The sequence below is a fragment of the Bubalus bubalis genome, chromosome 6, assembly GCF_019923935.1.
Source record: "Bubalus bubalis isolate 160015118507 breed Murrah chromosome 6, NDDB_SH_1, whole genome shotgun sequence".
Classification (NCBI taxonomy): Eukaryota; Metazoa; Chordata; class Mammalia; order Artiodactyla; family Bovidae; genus Bubalus; species Bubalus bubalis.
Genome location: NC_059162.1, coordinates 92,554,480 through 92,561,015, shown reverse-complemented (window position 1 = coordinate 92,561,015; position 6,536 = coordinate 92,554,480). Strand labels below are relative to the sequence as shown.

Genomic DNA, 6,536 nt, shown 5'->3' with positions numbered 1-6,536 from the left:
CTTTTCAAACCCTTTTCACACCCCAGGCCTCGGCAGGTGCTGTGCACCCCTCCTACTATTCATTCTTTGTTTAATTAGCATTTGAGACCACTGCACACAGGTACTGCTTAGACACAGAGACATAAAAGCAAAGAGAAAGGACAAAGGCCCTCCCTCAGAGAGCTTACTTCTAATAGGAGAGCGAGAAAATAAATCAGCCAATTTAAAGTACCTCAGAGGGCAATAAGGGCCATGCTCAAAGAACAAAGCAGAGAAAGGGGACTGGAAGTGCTGAGGTGAGGATGGTGCTGGCATTTTACACAGGGTGACCAGGGATGATCCTGCTGGGCCCAGCCCAGGACCTTCTCACCTTGGGAGAAACCTGTGTGCCTAGGAGTTGCTGCTGCTGCTGCTAAGTCGCTTCAGTCGTATCTGACTCTGTGCGACCCCATAGATGGCAGCCCACCAGGCTCTGCCATCCCTGGGATTCTCCAGGCAAGAACACTGGAGTGGGTTGCCACCTCCCTCTCCAATGCATGAAAGTGAAAAGTGAAAGTGAAGTCACTCAATCGTGTCCAGCTCTTCGAGACCCCATGGACTGCAGCCCACCAGGCTTCTCCGTCCATGGGACTTTCTAGGCAAGAGTACTGGAGTGGGGTGCCATTGCCTAGGAGTTAGAGGGCTGCATTTGAGCCACTCTAGTAGGGCTTCATGGAGTCCTGGTACTGACCTGGAAGCCTGGGTGGTTACTACACGATATGAGAATCCCAATAGGAGGCATTCCTGCTGGAGACTGGGGGTTGATTGCCTCCCAACCCATTGAAAGGGTCAATGCCCCAGGCAGGGGGCAGCCCTCACTGCAGAACTGGGCCTTGAACTGGGACTACTGGCCCAGGTACCTCGTGACTAGGAGCACCACAACTTCCACTAGACCCTGTTCTGGATCAGGAGCGGTGGGGCTGAGCCAGTCAGGGAGAGCATGTCAGGTAGGAGCATGACCTGAGCAAAGCTCTGGTGCTCAGGCTCTGTGTGCCCTGTGGGGAGGGCAGGTGGACATGGCAGATACTGGGCTGGGCCTTCCAAAGGGCAGCCTTGCCAGCTCCTCGGCCAAGGTGGCCAAGAAGCACAGTTTGTGGCCACGATGCCCCAGCCCTCTCTGACTTTCTTTATGAACTTAATTTGTCTCATGCGTCACACTGACAGCTCAGAATGAGGCCGCTGCTGGGGCCCCTCGCCTGGTTCTTCTGCTACAGTTCTGCCTGTGCTTAGGTAAAATGGGCCCTGTGGTGTTTCTCTACTGCTAATCTGTGCCCAGGGCCTCTGGCGATGAGCTGGTTCGTAGTTATTTGCAGAAGGACCCTGGGGACTGGAAATCTGACCTGGGATAGTTTCTTATCCTTGGGCTCAGAACAAGCTCCCTATCTCCATTTTACAGGTATGGAAGGTAAGGTTCAGCAGAGTTCCACAGTGAGTCTGTGGCAGAGAACCCAGGCCTGCTGGGTCCCAGCTGGAGCCCTTTCCACTGCCTCATCCAGTTCAGGATTTTGTCAACAAGGCCTCCCAGGCGAGAGGACAATGTTCCCATCGCTCCATCAGTAGGGAATGGGGGTGGAGAATGGAGACTCCATGGAGCCCCAGAGGCTGAAGTGAAACTGGGATCTAACTCAGAAATAGGCACAATGGGGGTCAGGAGAAAGCAGAGGGGCCTTGCCCCCCAAGTCCCTGGCAGGCACAAACTCCCTCTCATTTCCTAGGGGAGTTACACTACTGCTTGAAAGAAACATAAGTCCCAGTTTGGGAGACAACATAACAAATCATACCAGTGTGCAAAGTCTTGAAAGAAACTCTGAGAATACGGTTACCTTTCAGAAATGTAGGGACTGAGATCCCCATCACAGAGGGCATGCAAGTAGAGGCTGGGTTGGTCCTAGTGAGAGCACCAGGCCTAGCCTCTGAATCCGAACCCCAGGCCACTGATTCATCGTTCACCTGCTCATTCAACAATCGTTTACTCACAACATGCTAGTGTCAGGCTCTGTGCCAGGCACAGGGCTGCAGTGCTGAGTGAAGAGGGCTGTGTCCTTGCCCTTGTGGAGTCGACAGACTAGTGTAGAAAACAATATCATGGTGTGGGGAGAAATTAAGTGGGGTGAGCGAGGTGGCGACCATGTAGCTGAGTGGTCAGCAAGGGCCCTCTGAGAGAGACATCTGAGCAGTCATCCACTTAAAGGGAGGGAAGGTGCCTCCAAATACACAGGAAGAGTATAGGGAACAGCCAGTGCGGGCCAGTGCGAAGCCTTGTCTGTACTGTCTTCCCTCCCTTCCCAGGCTAGGTGGAAAATCCCCAAGATGCCCCTGCCTTCCCCACCCAGACCCCAGGGACTCTCCCCACACAGCTCCCAGCCCTGCCACCAGAGTGGGCTAGCGAGTCCAGGTCACATCCTTGCTGCAAACAACGTGGGGGCCCATGGAGATTCCCCACTGTGTGGCACTCACGTCAGAAGGGAGGCACAAGGTGATTTTAGGAGGTACATGGCCAAATACCTTTTTTTCCACAGTAATATATTTATTTTATAATATATTTAGAAAAAATAATGAGTACGTCAAGCATGGTGTTATTGCCAGGGACACATGAGAAAAGGTTTGGTTTCAATTCAAAATAGAACACACAGAGGTAGATGGAGAATGTTGCTGCTCCTGCTAAGTCGCTTCAGTCGTGTCCGACTCTGTGCAACCCCATAGACGGCAGCCCACCAGGCTCCCCCGTCCTTGGGATTCTCCAGGCAAGAACACTGGAGTGGGTTGCCATTTCCTTCTCCAATGCATCAAAGTGAAAAGTGAAAGTGAAGTCACTCAGTTGTGTCCGACTCTTAGCGACCCCATGGACTGCGGCCCACCAGGCTCCTCGGTCCATGGGATTTTCCGGGCAAGAGTACTGGAGTGGGGTGCCATTCCCTTCTCCGAGATGGAGAATGTTAGCCATCGTTAAATCTTGGAAAAGGACATAGGGTGTTCATTTTCTAGTCTTTTGCCTCTTATAGAGGAATTTCAGAATACAAAGTTGGTGTGGGGGAGAATAAAACTGAAGAGTGGGGGACATCCCTGGAGGGCGCTGAGCAAGGGCAGGACAGAGCTTGGTGGATTTGAGAGCACTTGGATGCAGAGCCGAGAACAGACAGGAGGAGGAGAACAGAGATGAGGCTGGTGCTGCTGTCCTGGTCCAGCGAGCCTGCAGCGGGATGAGAAAAGAGTATGTTTCCTCTGCTGTCGGTAACAGGGAACAGCGACGCACAGCCAAGCCCAGTAACAGAGCACAGCCAAGTGTAGGCTTGGTGCCAGACGGCCTCCGTGTGGCTCTGTCCTGCGGCCTTGAACCGGTTCCTTGACCTGCCTCAGTGTCTCCATCTAAAGACTGAGATGGTAACAGTACCTACTACCTCATCAGGTGGTCCTGAGGCTCTGACAACTTAGTAGATGTAAGATATCAAAACGCTGCCCCACCAGAGGCAGCACTCCATCAACACTGGCTGTACTATGCTGGCTCATTCCTTGGAGGACTCTTGGCAGGGCACTCTTGATGGAAAACTGCCTGGTGATGGCCCTGGGGAGAGCTTCATATACTGCCTCCTCTTTTGCCTACACACACACACACACACACACACACATCCTAGCCAATTCTGCATGCAAAATGCATTATATAAATCAACCAGATTTATTAATACTTCTATTGGGCTGTTAATTTTTTATTTTAATTTTAAAAATGTAACAACATTGTTTAGTTTTCAGTGTTCATTTTTAAGATTAAAGTCTACTTGAGGCAAATCATGCTGATTTCACTTGCAGGAATAATGAAAATATTTCCTTTTAAAATAAGTTTGAGAGTCAGTCGATCTCTGAACTTATAATATTCTTCACAATATCCCTGTAAATCTAAAACTGTTCTAAAATTAAAAATTTATTTCAAAAACTCAGATTCAATTTTTTAAAAGTTTGGACAGAAAAGAGTTGATTAAAGGGAAATATTAAGTACTGGCTCTGGAGATTTGCAGGGACCAATGCGTGGAAAACTCGTCTTTGCTGGGAACCAGTTTGATCATCCTGCTTTCCTTCCAACCCTGATCAACCGTGTCCACAGGATAAGGTCTTGGGGGGCAGGGAGAGGGAAGAGGAGGAATTATTGGTGATACAACACAGAGCTCTTTGGGGCAGGAGCAGCCTTCTAGAGGGGTCTCCGCCAGGGTCCCTCTCAGAATCCTGATGGAAGTGTTTAATGATGGATTTGGGGGTGATGAAACACCCTGAACCTACAATAGTGGGAGCAGTCAGTGCCTGCAGAGCTGTGCAGACAGCCCTGCCCAGGCCCCTGAGGGCGGAGGCTCCGGGGAGAGTGCCACCTGACTAATGGAGGATACAACCCGGCCCGGCAGGGAGGGGGTGGTAACAAGTCCCCAGTCTCTCTCACCTCCACCCTCCAGCCTCCTGCTGTTGCTTGCCATGGACTGAAGCATGGAAGCCAGAGGTGAGGGGGCTCAGGTGACACAGTTGGTGGAACCGAGGGCAAGGCACAGGGTGTGTCTGTAGGCCAGTGGAGCACCTGACTCCATGCTGGGCAGGTGGACGTGAGAGGGTGGCTGCAGACATTCAGCAGGTTTGTGGAATGAGCCGGGAAGCCGAGCCAAACTGCCTGGGTTTACACCTACCGAGTGATACTGGACAGTCACGTCCCCTGTCCATTTGTCCATCGGAGTAGCAAACGCCCCCTCTGGGAATGCGGAGAAGCTGAAGTGAGTCTGTGTAGACTTTGTGCAGTTGGGCACACGGTAAGCTTGTTGGTCAAAAAAGAATATCATCTGCCCTTTCCAAGAGAGGACAAAGCCTCTGCCATCCCCAGCCATCTAGCTCCTCACAGCCACTCCAGGGCCTGTAATGTCCTCAGCTCAGTTCATGGATGGCTCTGCCACTGTCAGGCCTGCTTGCCATCTAAATCCCACCATGCGGCTTCTCCCCTTGTCCCCTCCTGATTATAGACCAGGAGCCTAAGGCCCAGAGAGCAGAGTCACACAGTAAGTTAGTGATGGGTCAGTGGATTTACAGGGGCCTGGTTGGCCAGTTCATTAGCAAGAAGGCCCTTTCCCAGGATCTGGCTTGATTTCCTGGCCCGGGGGCCTCCCCAGGAGGTGGGAGAATCATGGTCAAGGCTTCCGGCTGTCTGTAATTTTCCAGCCTAATTACACACCTGCAAATCCATTTGCTACTAATGATACAGAGTGAGCCTCAGGGAATATTTGGAGGGGGGGGGGGGGAAACACCAATTATTCAAATTCAAAGAATAAATAATCACAGTTCTGCAGAAGTGTGAGTGCCAGGGGAGGTTTGATTTCAACACCCTCCATCTCCATCAAGTCATCCATATTCTTTTATGAACACCCAAGTGGCTTCTTGGTCTTAAGTAGGAGACTGCAAAAGACCCCCCTCCTCCCATAACTTCTCTTGGCCCAGCAGGAAAAGCCCTACAGTCCCTATCCATGCTGTGTGACTTTGGGTGTGTGCCTGCCCTACCTGGGCCCTGGTCTTTCTCATAAAGGAATCACAGTCTGTTTCCAATTGTACTCGTCTGCCAGTCTAGGAAATGAGAAAACACGCAGACTCGGCCATTATTATCACTCTCCCATCTTCTCACAGCCCACTATGCTCCAGCCACTCTGAACTCCTGCCACTCCCCAGATATACCTCGTGAAAGGAGGTAGGTTAGATTTTGCTATGTAACCTCCCGAATTCAGTAGAGTAGTTTTAAAAAACTAAGCATTTACAGGTCAGCTGGGCTTATTGCTTCACCTCAGTCAATACAAGTTGATTATGAAACGGGCCCCAGTTTTCCACCTTGTTCCCATATCGATGCCCCTTGCAATGTTCATCTCCCATAAAAAGGGAGAGGTTCTTTTTCTACCCCTGGTCTTATGACTTGCTTTGATCAATAGGATGTGGCAGAACGACAGTGGGCTGGTTCTGAGCCTCGGCCTCAAGAGGACAAACATGTCCACTCTCTTGGACCCCTGCCACTGCTGCCATGAGGACAGCCTGGGCTGACCCACTGGAGGATGAAGGAACTGCAGAGAGGCCCCATCCACCCTCACCCAGGCCCGCCTAGACCTGACAGCCCCAGTCAACTAGGGTGACCCACTGCTTCAGTTTGCCCAGGATTGAGGGGTCACCAGGGATGTAGGTCTTTCAGTGCTATAACTGGGGCAGTTCCAGGCAAACCAGGACGGTTGATCACCCTACAGTTGACTCACCAGCTGATTCAGGTGCAGGAATAAGCCCACCTGAGTTCAGAAGAGCTCGCCAGCTGACCTGTAAATGCTTACTGTTTGAAACCAATAGAGCATGAATTTGGGAGGTTGAATTTGGGAAGCCATTTGTTAGCGAAAACTAACAAGGGCACCCTCTCCATTTCTCTGTAAAGATTTCAGAGTTGCCCTGCACATGCAGGGGAGCCAGTCACAGAGATTACCTTGTGAATGGCAGCACTTGGAATTGTACAGGGTAGAACCCTAGAT

The 6,536-nt window shown here is 51.2% G+C and overlaps 2 long non-coding RNA genes across 2 annotated transcripts; one reads left to right on the top strand and one right to left on the bottom strand.

Annotated features, from left to right (window-relative positions):
• Nucleotides 1-2,854: 2,854 nt before the first annotated feature.
• LOC123333928 lies at nt 2,855-5,071 on the bottom strand. Its single transcript, XR_006551522.1, has 2 exons — nt 4,680-5,071; nt 2,855-3,208 (listed from the first exon to the last, which is right to left on the bottom strand). It is a non-coding gene; the product is annotated as an uncharacterized LOC123333928 (long non-coding RNA).
• Nucleotides 5,072-5,359: 288 nt separating this feature from the next.
• LOC123333927 lies at nt 5,360-6,302 on the top strand. Its single transcript, XR_006551521.1, has 2 exons — nt 5,360-5,722; nt 5,958-6,302. It is a non-coding gene; the product is annotated as an uncharacterized LOC123333927 (long non-coding RNA).
• Nucleotides 6,303-6,536: the final 234 nt, after the last annotated feature.